Source organism: Daphnia magna, linkage group LG1, assembly GCF_020631705.1.
Source record: "Daphnia magna isolate NIES linkage group LG1, ASM2063170v1.1, whole genome shotgun sequence".
In the NCBI taxonomy this organism is placed as follows: domain Eukaryota; kingdom Metazoa; phylum Arthropoda; class Branchiopoda; order Diplostraca; family Daphniidae; genus Daphnia; species Daphnia magna.
The window spans coordinates 10,165,710-10,184,022 of record NC_059182.1 but is presented as its reverse complement, the minus strand read 5'-3'; the positions used below and the strand labels follow the sequence as shown (position 1 = coordinate 10,184,022).

The following is an 18,313-nucleotide window of genomic DNA, read 5'->3' as shown; positions in this document are numbered from 1 at the left end:
CAGTTTTTTTTCCGACTTTCCTTTTTTATCGACTTTAGTCGACTTTCCAGCAAAAGTCGAAAAGTCGAAGCCAAAAGCTCCCTTCCTGGGGCATTTGTGTATACTTTATAGTTTATACACCTAGCTGGGTCCCATGACTTTTGCCAAATTGTGATATTTTGCAACCCTGGCAGGCTGGTGGAAGCAGATGCAGATTAGCTCATTAGCAGACTTCTTTCTTCAAAATATTTTATCTGACTATAATGCAAATATAATATCTCTAAACTATAATGCAGTTGGTACCTTGTCAAATAAGGTTTCAAATTTTTTATTTCATATTCCTAAGACCTAAGGGCTCTTTTTCTTTGTGGCTCGAGATTTCAAGCTTTCCTGCTCATCTATGGTGTGCTCTATAGCTGATTTTTGTCTCGTAAATATTTCTCATATTTAAAAAGCTTCAAGTGAAGGTTGAACCACCTTTTCATTTTGTGTTGTTGGCAGTTATTTTATTTTACAAAACATTTATATTGCAGGTCTTCAAGTTCTGTTTGTTTGGTACTACGGTATTTGAACTTAGGCAAGGAGCTGCTGTATCTTTTTTATTTGAGGCCAACAAACTGCGTTACGCGAAGGTGAAAACAACATCTGACACTTAATACCATGAAAGAATTTATATTCAATAACAAACATTCCTTATATTGGCAGTCTCCTGTAAAGCTGTGAAGGCAACTATTCAATACGCTCACCATTGTTTGGAACTAGTGTACATAGCCTGAACTTATTGGCCTTATGATTTACTCCTCATGTTTCATTATCTCACCTGGTACGTTCATTATCTGGCAGTTTTTCATCAATTAATACTTATTTATTGATTCAATTCATTTTAATACAGATGACAAGCTCAAAATTGCAAATGGTTCATCGCAATTCCGGAAATCATTCTGATGACAGCATTTTGGATTTGAACAGTCCCAACTCTCCTTCTCACAGCTCAAGTCTCTCTGGCTCTTCAAATTCATTGGCTAACACATCCGCTCCTGCCTTCAATCACGATGACATTTCTGTTATCGGTCCTGCTTCATCCTCGGCTCGCGAAAGATCAAACCTCCGAGGACGACGTTTGAGTTCAGTTTCTGCCAAAAGAGGTTCGAGAAGCGTTGGCCGGAAAAGAGTCGATTCTTTGGAAGGCCCTATCCTTTAGCATTGGCATATTTATCGTCTGCACGTTAAGACGCCGTCTCAAAAACCTTGTTGACACAAACTTCACGTCAATTCATGAATAGTTAGATATTCATACTATTTATTTTTTATTACATATTCTATTTATATTATTATATATTTGATTATTTATATATTTATTAGATAGAATAGTTAATACTAGTTTGACACCAAGTACCGGTTAGGTTAATCAATAATAAAATAATAATATAAAAATAATAAAAGGCCCGCGATGGCTAAAATAAGTAGAATAGTTGTAGTGCCAAAACGCTACGGCGGGTTAGGTTAGGCTAGGACCGCACATTTCCGTCGTTGCCTTTGCAACTAGATGGCGCCACATGAAAGACTGGTTGTACAAGGCATTTGTCACGGCTGACTTCCTTGTTCTTAAAATGCAAATAAAACAAAGGACCAACGACAGCCGCCCTCGCCATTTTTAAACAAACACAAATTAAAAATTAACTAACCAGCCTTTCATCACGAAAAATACCTTAAACAATACAATTTTACATGGAGAATCGAACTGTAGGAAATTTCACCCAAAAAACGAAAACTCGTGACACAGGAGGGTCCCTAAATTCGCCAACCAATCACAGCCCGAATTATAAGACCGAAATTTGAATTTTGATCAGACAAAAACAAATATAAAATTAACAAAGAAACCTACAGATTTGGAAACAAGCCTAGGGAACGTGGTTTTAGACGGTGAATAACATAAGAAATAATTAAAACGAAAAAGTTACCGTTTCTGCGCGCAAAAATTCTGCCCAATTCACAGCCAATCATCACCCGGCTGGAACCCCGGGGGAAACAATAACCAGTTTGGAGCCCATAACCACGGTATAGCCTTCTAGCTTTACCAAGGTAAATCTCTCAGGGATCAAGCCCCTTCGTGGCGCCTTCGAGTTTTTTAATTGTCTTTTCATTCTCTTAATTTAAAAAAATGAAATTTTTGAGAAAAACGATAAAGAATGTGTTGTTTTAAAGTGAATTTGAAAGTGAATAAACTTTCAGTTGGCTTAGTTATTATTAAGATTTCAATTTTCGAAATGTATGAATTGAGTCATATGAAATTTTTCACGTGGCATCATCAACATGAGACATAACGTTGCACATTCTTCTTCTTGTTGGTTCTCAGTTGCTGCGTTTATTGTTACGAATTCTCTGTGGAGATGATAATAAAGGCTGGTGCTGGTTGATTGGTAATAACTAGCCATTGATCTAATAAAGTAATTATAAGGAAAATTATGAAACGATGTTTATAATTAAAAATGCTTAATATTTTACCTGAATTTCAATGGGATATTCAACAATTTATCTCTATCTGCATCCGAAATTAACAAGCTGTCTAGTTTTTTAATGGATATGGAATGCGATTGATCGTTTCCCATTTCAAAAGCCTTTATACCGCAACTAGCGCAAGCAAATAGGCGAGCTTCGATGTTCCAAGAGTGGAGAAACTCTTCGACAATGCGACCCATATCGACTTCCGTGACGTTATGATTTATATCATTGATGATATCATCCTATACATTTACATCCTAAATATCTTATATATTACGTATAATTGGTATTAATAAGATAACGTTATTCGTTAAAATATAAATATGGAATAAAAAAATTTTACAGAAATGGATATCCTTGAGATCTATCCATTACTGTAAAATTATCGCTTTAAAAGTACCTACTTGATTAGTAAATCATTGGCTATTTTTTTTTAAATGGGTCGTTGTGGTTTGATGGGTCACAGGTTTTTTCCTGTCCCAATAAAAATCATGAGCGGGAAAACAGCTAGTTAAAAATGTAAAAAAATTTACAAAATGGATAGCTCTTGATAATTTCTATCCATCTCTGTAAAATTATTGCTTAAAAAGTAATTACTCGAAGGATAAACCTGTTAGCCATATTTAGGGTAGGTCGGTGCGGTTTAACGGTATTGGTAATCCCCTCCTCCCAGTCATATATGAAATTAAAAATATTTATTATCGGGGAAACTCGGTTATTATCCGGAAGCTCTCGGTGATGGCTAACCATTACTGTAAAAGTTTTGAAAAAATATATCTCTTTTAGAGATAGACAGACCCTTCCCGGTGAAATAATTATTGCGTCAAACGACAGTGTTAACGAACACATTCATTTTGGTATGGTGTTATATATGGTGGCCTATGTTTGGGATTGCTTTAAAAATCATCCCGCTTACTCTGAATTTAGCAACATTGATGATATTAAATATTCGCTGTTAATATTATTACAGATTAGAAATGTCAGTCATTATCAAGAATTGGTTGGCACGAATGTTGGAGAGGAGATGAAGCAAGTAAATGCTTCCATCTCTTTGTACGGCAATAAATCCAAACACATAACGGAGGAAAGTATGGTATCTGATAATTTCGTAGTATAAAATTGAATTAAAAAAATACTTTGATTTTGTATTAGAAAAATTGAAAGATGAATTAACTGCAGGAATGTTGTACTTAATTAAAAAAGAAAATAATACGGGGAATGCCAACATTATTGGTCAAGCGGATGACAAGAGTATGTAAAATTCAAATTGCGCTTTAATTGTACAATTGTGTGTAAATAAAAGTGAGACATTAACTGTATGTAACCTTGTAATCCAGCACTTAGCAGCAAAACATAACCAGGCCAAAAGGGCAAAAAAAAATGAGGGAGTGGAAAAAGGGGAGTGTTATCAGAGCACCGTCTAGACTTTTCCTGTCTAAGTAACATCAGAGATTTAAAGCACGGAGAAGACAACGAGATAATACTGGTTAACACGGGAATAAACAACAATACTCAACAAGGCGGCGGCCAAAATAATGAGCACTCATAAATGTTTGAGGAGAGTGAAACTAAATTGAATTGTTCTTTACTGGAGCTCAAACAATTGTACAATTGTATTGTAAATTCGTTCGACATTAACTGTGTATAAAAAGCACCGAGTAAACGCAATTACATATGGAGCCATAAGGGAAAAAAAAGACAGGCTAAGGCGAGACACGAAAGACCGAACAACCAACCGGGTCTGACGATCCAACGACCGTTTCCCGATGGTAGAGAACCGAGTGAAAGTAGACTCCCTGGCCCAATGGCCATGGTAAAAAATGGTCTGAATCGGTAGCCCGCTCCTGACCACTTTGGAAGCGGCGGCGACTCTAGTGGAGTGGGCTGTAAAGGAAGAAGTGTCGATTCCGGCCAGCACCAGCTGGTCTTTGATCCAGCGACCGACCGTGTAGGGGGAGACAGCATCAAGTGGATTTGTTGAACTTATAAAGAGGAAGGAAGGATTGCGTGTAGACCGGTATTCGGCAGTGCGTTCGATGTACAAGTTGACGCAATTTACCGGGTAAATAAAAATATTATCGGGCCAAGAATCGATAGAAAACTGCTTTAGGGGCCCTGAGTGTTGCGCTTTACTTGGTCGGCCGAGCGCAAACGAAAGTTTTGAGTCGGATATAGAAATGGAGTCGAGAAGAATCGATGAAATTTCGCACGTTCTAAGAAGCGTACAGAGAGCGATGAGGGTTACGCATTTACTGCTTAACTTGAGGAGAGAAAAGTCAGTGGTAGCATGAACATCGAAGAAGGAAAGGACTGTGTCGGGGTTCAGTGTAGCAATATATTTGGGTGTCGACGGCGAATTGTTGTATATGCCTTTATAATAGATTGACTACCAGGGGATCCTTTCCTACTCTGACCACATTACCCGGTTTAAAAGAAAGAGTAGAAGAGAGCATAGAACGTGCCACATTGAGCGAACTATAACTCTTCTTAACGCTGAAATCAGCTAAAAAATTGGCTACGATTGTTTGGCTAGAAGACAGGGGACATTGATTCCTTGGAAGACACCAACCTCGCCAGGCGTTCCAGGCGGACTGGTAAGCAACGACTGTATTTTTACGAGATGACGCGAGGACGAGATTGATGGTGCTTTCCGAAAGGCCGCGTTCCTGGAAAAAAATGCCTGATAGTCACCACGCGATAAGCCGGATCGAATTGCTCTATACCAGAGGGTGACTTTTCCCCAGTGAGGAGGTCAACAAGTCTGAGCGGGGCTGTAGCAGCCGAGGAGCGTCGCAAGAGAGTTCCATGGCTGTCGGGAACCATGGCTGGCTTGGCCAAAGTGGTGTTATCAGGACTAGGTCTGCCTCCTCTCTCAACAGCTTCGACAGAACGAAGTGGATTAGGTTGAAAGGGGGCAAGGGAAAACTGTCTAGGTCTTTCCAGTTGAAGCTGAACGCGTCTACTCTCCATGCCTATGGTTGTGGAAACCAGCTCACGAAACGAGGAAGCTGTCGATTCTATTCTGACGCGAAAAGGTCCACTTGGACTTTCCAAATGGACTGGATGCTCTTGAACGCCTGAGGGGACAACATCCAATCACCTGAAGAGGGAGTTCGGCTTGAATTTGTGTCGGCCAACGTATTTAAAACGCCGGGGACAAAAACAGTGCTCAGACATAAATTTATTTACTCGCACCAATTAGCGATACGAAGAGCGATTGAGCATAGGGGTTTTGATTTACAACCACCCAATTTGTTAATATTACTGACGGCTATAGTGTTGTTGACCTCAATTACTACTAAACAGTCCCTGACCGATGAAATGAAGCATTCGAGAGCTTTCAGAGCAGCGAGAAGTTCTAGTGCATTAATACAGTACCCACGCCAGGTATTGGATCACCTCGGTCCAAAAAAGGCGTTTTAACCCGCGCGAGATAGGCCTAACGGTGTCTCGCGTGGGAATGTTTTTTAAATACTAAGATTGCTCGTACGAGGTTATTTTTTTTTATCAGAAAGATAAAGAACTAGTCTTTATCTTTCTGATTTTTAATTTATAAAATGTATAGTTGTTATATGGGGAAAAGAATCATTTTGAAATATTGGATCACCCCCGAAATGTGCTACATTCGTTGTCCCTACCCGCGGCTATTCCGCTGAGTGGGGAGGGGTGAGAAAGCGACCCCCTAAATTTAACGACAATTTCCTCTTTTAAGTGCCACTAGAGGCGCTTGATTAGTGTTTTTCTGCCACTATCACAAGCAGACTATTCTTGGCTGTATTTTTTTTGTTTTTTTCGATTCGTTTTCATTTTAAACTTTGTGAATAATAGAAGTTTGGATTATTCATCCTCAGGTACGTTTAACGTTTGCATATGAAAGAAATTATATTAATTTATGTATCTTTACGATAGCTTTGAAATACCTGATTGATTTTGACATCACAAGAACGGTTACTGATACAAGTGTTAGCCACAACCCATAATTTTTACGAGTGTAAGGTAAAATAATTGATTTGGATTTAAGTAGGGCACTAATAAAACTTATAATTTGATGTTCTAGAAGAATGGCCAAGTGGATTTTCCTAGATGATGGTGTTACAGCCATCAATGATGTGACAGGGAAAGTGTACAAGTTCGAGCCATCAATAAATTACAATGGACAAGGGCAGGCTCCACAAAATGCAACGGATGAGTCTTCCAACTTGAAAGCAAAGCAGGAGAAGCCTTTTACTATAAATACTGAGAAGTCTGTCACTTCAGATCCTGCCAAAAAATAAATTAAGCTAATTTCAAATTACTCAGCTGTTTCTTTTTTTTTCTAAGTTTTGTTTAAGAAATGAATTCATTCTGTATCGTTTTAGTTTTACACGTGAAAAAAAGAATTATGTGAATTAATGGTTTTAACTTTTAAAGAAATTTTAAAGATTAGAGTCCAATGTGTATTAAAATCTGGTGTGACCACCTTTCGCATCAATTACTGCTTGGCAGCGGGATTTCATTGTATTAATGTATTTTGAAAAAATTTTGATTGAAATGTCATCCCAGGCCGTTTGCAGATTCACCCACAAAGAATTTTTTGAGGTGTTGCACATTTTGCGGATTTTAGAATCAATGTGATCCCAAATTTGTTCAATTGGGTTAAGGTCGGGACTCTGTGGTGGCCAAACCATACGGATGACTTCACCTTCATAAAAAAAAATATAAGATTTTATGAAGCAGAAATAATAAACATAACGAATACACACCAGCGTTTTCTTTTCTGTCTAAATACCCCCTACAGAGTTTAGATGCATGTTTGGGATCGTAATCTTCTTGAAAGGTAAACCCCCTACCTAAAAGCCTCTTTCCTCCGGGAAGAACATGTCTAATCAAAATTTGGTGGTATACCTGATAATAACAAAAATTCGTAAAATAAATAAGACGTTTGGGTGGGAGGGAGGATCGTGTTTACACAAATTTACCTTCATGTCCATTTTTACTTCAATTTTTTTTAGTGGTAGTGCTTCTTTTGTTGATATCGCTCCCCAAACCATAATGGAACCGCCACCGTGTTTCACGGTTGGCTGTCAGCAATATTTTTTGTATCTTTCTCCTTCAAATCTCCGGATGAATAAGCGACGCTTATTTCCAAATATTTCGAATTTACTTTCGTCCGAAAAAAGCACTTGGCCCCATTGCTCGTTGGTCCAATTTACATGGTCTTTCGCAAAGGCCATCCTCTTGGCAAGATTTTGCTTCCTTAATAGAGGCTTCTTTGCTGCCACACGTCCTCTGAGTCCCCAGTTCAACAAACATTTGCGAATAGTGCTTTGACCAAATTTTTTTCTTCGGGCTGTGTTGAACTCTTCAGTTAATATAGGCAAGGTTTTTGTTCGATCCCTCTTACTAAGAATTTTGATATAGCGCTTATCCGATGATGTCAGACACCCAAGATTCCCGCGTCCAGGTCTGTCCATGTTTGACTTGGTTTCTTTAAATCGATTGATAGTATAGAGAACAGTGCTGTAAGGATGGTTAAATAATGCGCACACTTTTCTTATCGACCGTAACGACTTATAGGAATTATCTATCTTCGCTCTTTCTTCTATGCTTAACTGTTTTCTTTTACCCATTACGTTCTAGTGATCACACCAACATTCGGCTAGAAACTGATTTGTTTTCATGCCATGGATTTCACCTTTTTTTCTTTCATACACTTAAGAGGTAGGGTAAGAAAAAGTGAAGGAAGAGTAAGAAAGTTCACGGAGCTAAAAAGAAAGAAAAATTTTTGCTAAATATTTAGATAGTCTCGTTACGAGAAAATTATTCAAATGAAGGCACCCGTATGGGTATAAGCCTATCAGGGGAACGATTCCATAACATGTGAAACCAAATAGGAAGGAAAACCAGACATATGAGAGTAATTTGGAATATGAGAGTAATTGGAACGAGGTGATCCAATACCTGGCGTGGGTACTGTATGTTGGTCAAGTTCCGTTGGAGTCCAGGGCCCCCTTGTCTTAATGTCGAGTCGGACAGCGTCCCACCCTATGCGGGAGGCGTCGGAGGAGAGATAAACGTCGGGTCGGCTAGAAAGAAGGCCTTCACCATTAGAGAAATTTGCCTCATGGATCCACCAAGACAGATCAACTAATGAGGCGTCGTCTAGGGAGACGATTATGTCCAAATTATCGTTGTTGATTTTGTACGCGGAAGTAAGCAGGGCCTGGAGATAACGAAAGTGGGCAAGGATGAAATGGCCCAATTCACATTCCCTGTAATCTTGGCGAGAGCTCGAAGAGAACATTTTCCCTTCTTGAGTACTTTTTTGCACAGGCGAGAAATGTTGGCCATCATCTTATCAGTTAGGCGGAATGACATGGCAAGTGAGTCAGTAATCAACCCAATGTACTCTATGCACTGTGAAGGGTTTGTTTCTGAATTCTTAAAGTTGATAAGAAAACCGAGATACTCGAGGGTGGTAATGACCTGCGCGACCGCAGTTGTGCACTTCTGAAATGAAGCTCCAACGATAAGTAAATCATCTAAGTAGATGACCAATCTAATCCCGCGTCTGCGTAAAAAAACCACCGCTACCCTGAGAAGCTTGGTAAAGACCCAGAGTGACGACGAGAAACCAAAAGGGAGACCGGTGTCCTCAAAAGTCCTGTTCTTCCAACGAAATCAAAGGAACTTACGATGCCCTTGGAAAACTGGGATGATAAAGTAGGCGCCAGTCAAATCTACTTTAGCCATAAAATCCCCCTGTCTAAGTGTGTGACGGACAGTCACTATACCCTCCATCTTGAAATTTCTATACTTGAGGAATCGAATCAGTGGTTTCAGATTAATTATCGGCCGCCACTCGTTGGGGCCCTTTTTTGGAACAAAAAAAGTTGTTTAACCGATTTCAGGGAAGCGTATAGCATCTCGTTCAATCTCGCGTTGGTGAAAAGGTTAGAAGCGTCGTACTTCTTGTCTAGTTTCTCAACTGAAGGCTTAAATGCCTCCCTGGCCACTTTCACGTGTTTCTCGGGAATGCCCTTGACAATCCATTTAGCGAGACGGCCAGACAATACGTTTCTTGAACACAAAAATTTTTGACTTGGTGTCAAGAAAATCCGAAGAACTAGAATCACTGAATGAAGTAGAGTCAGAGCCTGAGCTCAAACATGAGCTGGAATCTGAACTAGATTTACGAGATCGTTTAGATCTCTTGGATTTAGCCATGTTTGCTACACGAGAGCAGAAAAAGATCCGAGGTTACTTAGACAGGAAAAATCTAGACGGCGCTCTGATCACGCCCCCTTTTTTTGTTCTCCCCCCTTTTTTTTGGCCCTTTGGGCCTAGTTATCTTTTGCTGCTAAGTGCTGGCTTACAATGTTACACACAGTTAATGTCGAACGATTTTAAAATACAATTAGTCAGCTTCCGTTATCGCAATGTGAATCTAATAATCATCTAAATTTATTTTACGCCTGTATTTTGGTGGATTCTTACCAGTGTATCGTATTTGACGAAAACAATCAAATATTTGTCAAATAAAATACATCAAATACGTATTTTAATCGGTATTTTATTTGAGGTGTTTTTTCTAAAGTTCTATTTGGTATTTTATTTGACAGAACTAATTTTATTTGGCAAATACCAAATACAATACCAAATACTTTCTTTTCTAGACGAATTGACAACGCCGTGCATCTAGCAGACGAAATAATCGTTGCAAAATTAAAAGTGTTCAATAACAAAAAGATGATCCCAAAAAAGCAGGCCACGGTAAGAGGCTCTCGTAGGCTTCCATCAACACCTCGAGGTCGATGTAGGGCCAGAGGAACACCCCTGTTAAGCCGCTCAAGTAACTCAATCACATTAGGTAAAACCCAATTTCTTATTAACAAAAATTAAAATCTTATAACAAAAATGATCTTATTGACGTAACAGAAATGTTAGTTGTTTCTTTTAAGCGAGTTTGAAAGCTGTCATTACTTTATTAACCTGTATTTCTAGCCACTAGTCAAGAAGAAGATGTAGCTGGGCCTTCTGGGGAAGAAGTGGTACCTAACGAAGAAGTGGTTTCTTCTTTTCGGCTTCCATCAACACCTCGAGGTAGGGCCAGAGGTAGACCCCGGTTAAGCCGTTCATCACCTAACTCAATCACATTAGGTAACGCAAATTAACTAAAAATGCAATTTTTTACATTACAAAGCTATAGTGATTTTTACAATCTTTATTTCCAGACACTAGTCCAGAAGAAGATGTAGCTGGGCCGTCTTTGGAAGAAAATATAGCTAGCGAAGAAGATGATTGTGATGAAGAGTCTGTAGATGTGGAGGCCAGTCTGCAGCAGCGTGAACCTGAACCACCTCCAGGGTCAACGCCGATTCCGCTTACCAGACAATCGACCTGGCCATTGTGGCGGACAGAGTGCTTTCGCAATTGGTCTGAAACTGAAAACGGAAAAGTTCATGCCATCTGCAAGTTATGCAACGTTTTCTTCATGGGGTCATGGAAAGCTTTCAGCAACTTTTCGCTTCATTTGAGTCGAGTTCACGTGGAATTATTCAACAAGTTCCTCAAGTCCTCCAACACGTCTCGTCAATTACCAATCACCGCTTTTGCCAGAGGAAGGAACGTCAGCTCTAGTCACCAAGCCAAACTGGACAAGTACTTGACAAGAGCTTTTGTAACGGGAAACATTCCGCTTCTTTTCACTCGTAATGAAGACTTTATCAAGTCTCTAAAGGTAAAAGATTTGTCCATTAACGAAACTTGTTTTGTTTTCTAATTTCAGAAATTTATTTATTCATACAGCTCGGGATTCCTGGCTTTGTCCCCCCTACTGATTTTACAATGAGAAGAAGGCATGTTCCAAACGAATACGAATGCATCAAAAAAGTTGTGGAGGCAAAGATCGGGCAGTGCACAGCGGTAACCATTATCTTAGATATCTGGTCGTCGAAACGCATGTGCGGTTTTATTGGTTTCAATCTCGAAGCTGTAACGAAGACCTTCGAGATGTTCACTGCCTTCCTCTGCATTCGACAGATGACAGGCAGGCACACTGGTGAAGCCATTCTTTTAAAGAGTGGAATATCAACCCCTCTCTGGTAAGGCTTCCTATTTTTTAATTAATAATATTGTAACGACTAACGAGCATTCTTTGTTTAGGTTGTAAGGGTTGTGACCGATAACGGATCGAACATGATCAAAGCCTTCAAGGTTCAGTTCCCTAAACCCTCTAATGCAATTCCACAGTCGTTTGATGACTCCCTTGAATCGCCTTTGATTGAACAGGCAGATGAGATGGTTCAATTGGAACTTTCTGATTCTACTTCTGGGGCCTTGACTGCACTGTAAAAAAAGTGCCCCAGAAATGGGAAAGAAAAATTACCTATTTTCGATTCCGCCGATTAGGTAATTACGAAGTATCTAATTTGATTTTAGGAAACAGCTACCTAAAACTGTTTTTAAGACATACCAATTCTAGATAATAATTGACCTTGATTTAACTATTTAAAAAATCATGTAAAAAGTAGTAAACCCTTATTTTAATAATCGAAAAATGAACAGAGGTTGGAGAGTACTTATTCTTAAATACGAAAAAAGCAAGTCTTTGGGGGGGTTTGAACACTGTACCTCTTTGCCACAACATCGCTAATCACCCGCTCTAACCACTAAGCTACTTGTTATTATTAAAAATGAATTATTTTGCTATCTATATTGGGGATTCGAATAAGGACTTAGAAGTTTTTTTTGGTTTCCTCACAAAAATGTGAGATAATTGAGAAATGTGAGTGTGTGAGGTAACGTAGGATACGGGAAATGGAAATAAAAGTATGAAAGCACTTGCTTTTCTATAAAATACTTTAATGAAAAGTTTTTGTTTTACAAATAAGTATGTAAATAAAAATAAAGTACGTTGACTTATGGCAATTTATTTTTTTTTAAGTACTTAATTTCTTTAAAAATACTTATCTAAAATCTTTACTATTTTTTCCTATAAAACCCTTTTTAACAGTGTATGTGACTAGATAGTGCGTAATATACTAATATGTAATTTTAATTACCCAAAAGTATAGCATCTATCTGTTTTAGGCAATAGATATCCTCAAATGGGAAAAGGTTTAAAATAGGTAATTTTAAATTACCCATATGAGGTACAAATTACCAATCTTAGGTAATAGTACATAAAATAGTTAACTGCTACCAAATCTAGGGTTTTTTTTTAAAGTTGGGACTTCGATATACCTAAATTTGGGGGTCATTTTTTACAGTGTGAGTTGTTATCTATCGATCCAGATGATGATGAAGAGTGGCTGGGATTAAACAAAGACCTAGACGACAGCTATTTAAACGTTCCCAGAAGGACAACTTCTCGTACAGGACCTTGGCAGGATGAAGCAGGTCTCGGTCATTCTTCTTCATGGCAATCGACTTTTCAGATGAGTAGCAAACTTCGAGAGTCTTGCAAAGCTCATGATATTCAGCTCGTTGTTGAAGACGGACTAAAAGTTCTTGATGTGAGTGGAATATAGCTTGTTTTCTTACTTCAAAATGTTTATATTGTGGGTTCTTTTAATTTTTTCAGCAAACAGCAGTTAGTGCTGTTAAGCGCGCTGGGGATATTATCAACTCAATCCGAAAAAGTGTGACTGATACCGAAGTTGTTTTTAATGCAGTCAAGTTCCGATTGGTCGCCAAAAACGCAACTCGGTGGAACTCTCTGCTGTTCTCACTTCAGTCACTTGTCAAGGCCCTTGATGCTGACCCCCAGATTCAGTCTCGCCTGAACGCAACCAAAGACAACAAGCGGAAGCTGTCAGCTGTGGATATAAAGATACTGAAGGAGATAATCTTAATTCTGATCCCGTTTCAAGAAGCAACCGATGAACTTCAGGGTGAGTACGAAACCATCGACTCCGTAATTCCGGTCTACTTAGACTTGTCCAACAAAGTTTCATTGACTTCTATGAATGCCAATGGCAATTTTGTTTTGAACCTGGACTGTCCTCTTGCTGGTAAGATCTCTCATTGCAAAGGTCTGGTAGAGGCACTTAAGGCTTCCCTACACAAGAGGCTGTCATATGTCTTAAACGACACTGTCTACATCTTAGGTTGGTGCCAAAAACAATCCAGAATAACTATCTTATCCGTGAGCTGGTAAAATAATGTTTCCTTAATTTTATTACAGGTGCTATTCTCGATCCGCGTTTCAAAACGGATTGGATTGCTAGTTCTCCCCTTAACGAAGAAGATGTTCTCGATTGCGTAAAATCTGAACTTGTGTATCGCTGTCGTCAGATGAAAGACGAATCAACGATCGTTCCAGATGGGCACTCACCGGGTTCACCTCTACCAAACCAAAACCAAACCAGCAACGACTCTCCAACCGGTCAGCCAGCATAAAAAAGGTCGAAGCCGTCAATGCCTGTGCGGCAACTTTTCAGTTCTTTAAAAAGAACACCTCGACCCCCTTCTGGTGCTTCAACATCAAAAGTACTAGAAGACTTCGAGTTGTACCTGTCCGATCCAATTTGCCTGATGGAAGAATTGGTCGATGAGAAGAATCCAGAGGCAGGATATCGTCCATTGCGACCATTGAAATATTTGCTGAAAAGTAGGCATCGATTTCCAGTCCTTTCTTTTATTGCCCGCGACGTTTTGGGCATAGCAGCCTCATCCGGAAGCATTGAGAGGGCTTTCAGTACCGCAATGGACATCTTTGGGATCAAGAGCGTCAACATGAAGACGGATATGCACAATCAGCGTATGTTCATCAAGCGAAATAAAAACTTTACGGTCTGAACTGTTGCTTTTTTGAAGATTGTTGTTTGATATCCAAGTTTAAAGTAATTTCAATACACAATCAATGATATATTAAAAAATGAAGTTGAAATGTCCTTTTTTCTAAAAAGTATTTGGTATTTTATTTTATTTGGTATTTTATTTGACCATTTAAGTAACACCGGAAGTATTTGGTATTTTATTTGGTATTTTATTTGATTTTATTTGGTATTTGACATTTGAGATTATCAAATGCATTTGAGGCGTTCTCCATTTTCAAATACAGTATTTTATATTTGAAAATACCGTACTTTTCATCAAATACAATACACTGATTCTTACTGGGCTGGGTTAAAGAGAATATTGCACGTAAATTAGCTGAAGGAGAAATATTTGCATAACAAGAAATCTGAACTAATTAAAATGGACGAAGATTGCGTCGAGAAAATGTGAATTGCGATGATCCACCATCTCACTTAAAAATGGATGTTGAAACCTTTTTAAAATACTCTAAGGATCCACTGACCAAATCAAATTCAAATGGTAAAACTGTCATGTTTTTGTAAGAAATGCATGAAAAGGAACGAATCAGTTCAGAGGCTTCTGTATTAAACAGGCTTTCCACCATGTGGAGATAACATGAATGTGTTGCTGCACAATATGTGTGCAAAAAATAAAAAGGAGTGGAACAATTGTGGCAAATTATGTAGTGATACCAGGAATATTCGTGTGAGGTTTAGTTCACACAGCAAGCCACATGTGCACAGATATTTTTACACAGTAGAGTAATAATTACCAGTTAAACTTGGATGGATAATACAGGAGATGTTGAAAACTGAACACGAGAAGGTATCGCAACTTCTTTGTTACAGAAAACGTGGTGAGAGAGGAGTTGTAACGTGGTGAGTAGGAGTTGTCTCTCAGCGTGGTCGTAACTGTGTGTGTGTCTGCAAAAGGCAAGAGGTTTAACTAAACAGCAAGGGGAGAGACAGGGTCGAACTAGTAATCAAAAGGCCGAGAACTCTGTGTGTTCTAGTTGAGCCATCTAGTGGTCGATGTCGTAAATGTTTGTGATAATTCCGACAGTTTTTAGGTTGATGTTTCCCCGAATGTACCCATTTCTAATTTGATTATCTTAACAGTTGAGCCAGCTGTATCTCGCCTTACTTTATATTTTTGAACACGCATGAACTCATTTGACCTTATATTCTGCTCGCTTTCGGTGTATAAAACGACGATCCACCTCTACTTGAAAAGGCAGGCAGGCTTCAGAGCGTCAAGTCGGTCAGTCAGTCAGCCTTCGGGCAGTTTTTTTAGAGTCTTCTTCTAGCTCTTCTCTCAGATTTTTCCCTTTTCCCTTTTGTCACTGTATTTTATAATGTGTCGGTGCCAAATTTAAATCAACTAAAAACCCGAAACAATAAAATCTGTTACCAAATGTTTCAATACCAAAATTATTAGGCCAAAATAGAAAATGCGACTATGAATGATTGATCTAAATCATTTAGTTATTTAGTTTGATTTCTATTTATTTCGAAGCTTCAAGTATCCTTCAGAATAGAGCGGTTCGTCACAGAGATGAAATATAGAAGAAAGTTGCAAAAATCCTTGTGCCAATAAATGACTGGCATCGATACGAAGTGGATGATATTAAATTGGCTTTTCGATTGGCAAATGAAATCCTTAAAAGGTGCACGGAATACTAATTTTCTTCTTCTGAAAATTTAACTTTATAGTTACAATACATTCATAATTTAAATGAGCTGAAGAAAACCCGATAGATAATAGAGACATGGATGCTCGTGCTTCCAAAAAACGTTTGCCTACAAAGAAAAAAATTTTTGCTAAAGAGTGAAATAGAAATGCTACTTCTATCAATACAGTGATCACTCCAGTCATTTAAAAAGAAACGTAATAAATTTAAAAATGACAACTTCAATGACAAAAGAATGCTTTCAAAAGATTTCTGATTAAATAGGAGTTAACTAGATTACAAAAAGTGAAGACAGAAGCCAAATCATAATTTTATCGACCTAACTGTGACGTGTATGAAACGCTATCCCAGTGTAAATTAGATTATGAGATCAATGAATTAATTTTCATTTAAATATCATAAGGTCCTTATGATATTTAAATGAAAATTAATTCCATGGTTACAAATCCTTATGATAAGGATTTGTAACCGTGGGATTAAAATATTTGAAAAGATGTTTTTTTACTTTTAATGTTCGGAATTACTGACTGATTGAATATTGTTACACAAGTTGTATTTAAACAAGCTCAAACGAATCCAACAAGTGATAACTTAAATTCTAAACAATGGTTTAACTCGAACAAAAATGGATAACTATTACCAAAAGTTGGAGAAGCGTCTGAAGATCTCTTCTTTTACCGAATTTTACACTTGCATTTATACTGCTATGCTAATTACGCCCCTTCCGGAGCGCATGTCTCCGTATCTACTTCTAGCGCTGATTATCTGCAATGATTCGTTACCACAGTCGCAGCGTAGTTCAATGAGCGGGTGAATCATCTCTGTGAAGAGATAAGGCGACCCGACTGTATTAATCTACCTGCGATAAAGCTTGAAGGTTACCCTTGTTAACACTAACTATAACACCAATGTAGAAAATGGAGCTGATAGGCAATGATTGTGATCCGCGAAGGTTATTGAAACTTAATAAAAATCGGGCACAGCCTTTCTGCTGGAACAGTTCATTTTCAGTTTTTGTGTGATACAGGTCTTCCAAGATGTTTACCCTTTCCGATGTATTGTCCGATTGGCGGTATTTTGACGTTGCCGTTGTGCGCTTCGCTGAGATTGTCTTCCGTAATCCTGTGAGCCGGTACCGTCGCCTCAATGTGAGTGATCGAAGGCTGTTTGCCACATTCCTAAACGATGCTAAGGATACGGGTAACTCTTTGGATTTTACACCGTTTTCAGGGGAAGTTTGGGAATTGGACTTCTATTACAAGTATGTTTCCCTTTGTGTTCTAGGAAATTTCTTCCTCATGATTTTAACTTGATTGTTTTGTTTCCTTTTTTTTTTTTTTTTTTTAGTATGTATCCTGGCTACGCGAAGTATCGCGATTTTTATTCCCACAATTATGCTAAACTTCTGTGGTGGCTTGAGTCAGGTGAGGATGTTTATCATCCGTCCCCACTACGTTCCGACTTCCATTCAGAAGTTTTGTTCTCCATGTTGGAGGCTCGGCTGGCAGCCCGACTGATCGCGCTGGAAGTTTTGAACCTCTTAGGAAGAATCCGGAATCTGAAGCCTTATAATTTTTTCCTTCGTCGATTGCAATCCGGTATTCTTTTTTTTGAAATTCCAATATATTTTTTAACACAACTCTTTTTTTCTTGTTTCTACGCTGGAGGGCATTATAGGCTAAGTTTGACACAATGGTACATAATTACTATAGGTGCAACATAACTACGGGAAAGTGAATTATTGTTTTACAGGTTCTGCATTTCCAACTCCTTCCTCCCGCGGTCTTCGGGTGGTAGGCTGACCACATCGTGCTGTTCGTGAACAGCCAACCTTGCACTAAGTAGGTAAAATTTATACCCCAAAAATATGATTCCCATGCTTAATACCACAGCTACTATCATTAATTCATTGGGATATCGGGAAGAAGATGTCTCCATCTGTTTATCCACTTCGGTCACGAGGTTGTGAATTTGTTCCCCCGTCATTTCAGCAGCTAACCTGGTGCGGTCATTGCGTTGGAGTAATTCACTAATGATGTCTATCGAACTCGTGTTCTCCCGCGGAATTTCGATGATGACGTGCTTCCCGCTGCTGTTACTGGTGGGGTCCTGAGAAAAAACGTTGACAGATGGCAGCACCGCCACTTGAAGGTTCAGGGATTCTATGCTTCCTTCAATGCTGGCTGGGAAGACCCAATCTTCTGTTCTCGTCGTACAACCCAAAGGTGCTTCAAATATTCCAACCGCTGGTAATGTTACCGTTCTTAGGGGCGGTTGTCCAACATTGAGTGGGCATGAGAATGCTATGTCGTGTGGTTTCGTCGCAGAGAAGGCCCATTGATTTTCTCCAATGTATAC

The 18,313-nt window shown here is 38.8% G+C and overlaps 2 long non-coding RNA genes across 3 annotated transcripts; both read left to right on the top strand.

Annotated features, from left to right (window-relative positions):
- The first annotated feature begins 194 nt into the window (after positions 1–194).
- LOC123474096 lies at positions 195–1,294 on the top strand. Its single transcript, XR_006648745.1, has 3 exons — positions 195–611; positions 685–802; positions 872–1,294. It is a non-coding gene; the product is annotated as an uncharacterized LOC123474096 (long non-coding RNA).
- A 4,923-nt stretch (positions 1,295–6,217) lies between these two features.
- On the top strand, positions 6,218–6,755 carry LOC116927381. Of its 2 annotated transcripts, none has more exons than XR_004396624.2 (3): positions 6,218–6,332; positions 6,391–6,472; positions 6,539–6,755. It is a non-coding gene; the product is annotated as an uncharacterized LOC116927381 (long non-coding RNA). The 2 variants fall into 2 exon arrangements; XR_004396625.2 differs by having other exon boundaries at positions 6,391–6,477.
- The last annotated feature ends 11,558 nt before the right edge of the window (positions 6,756–18,313 follow it).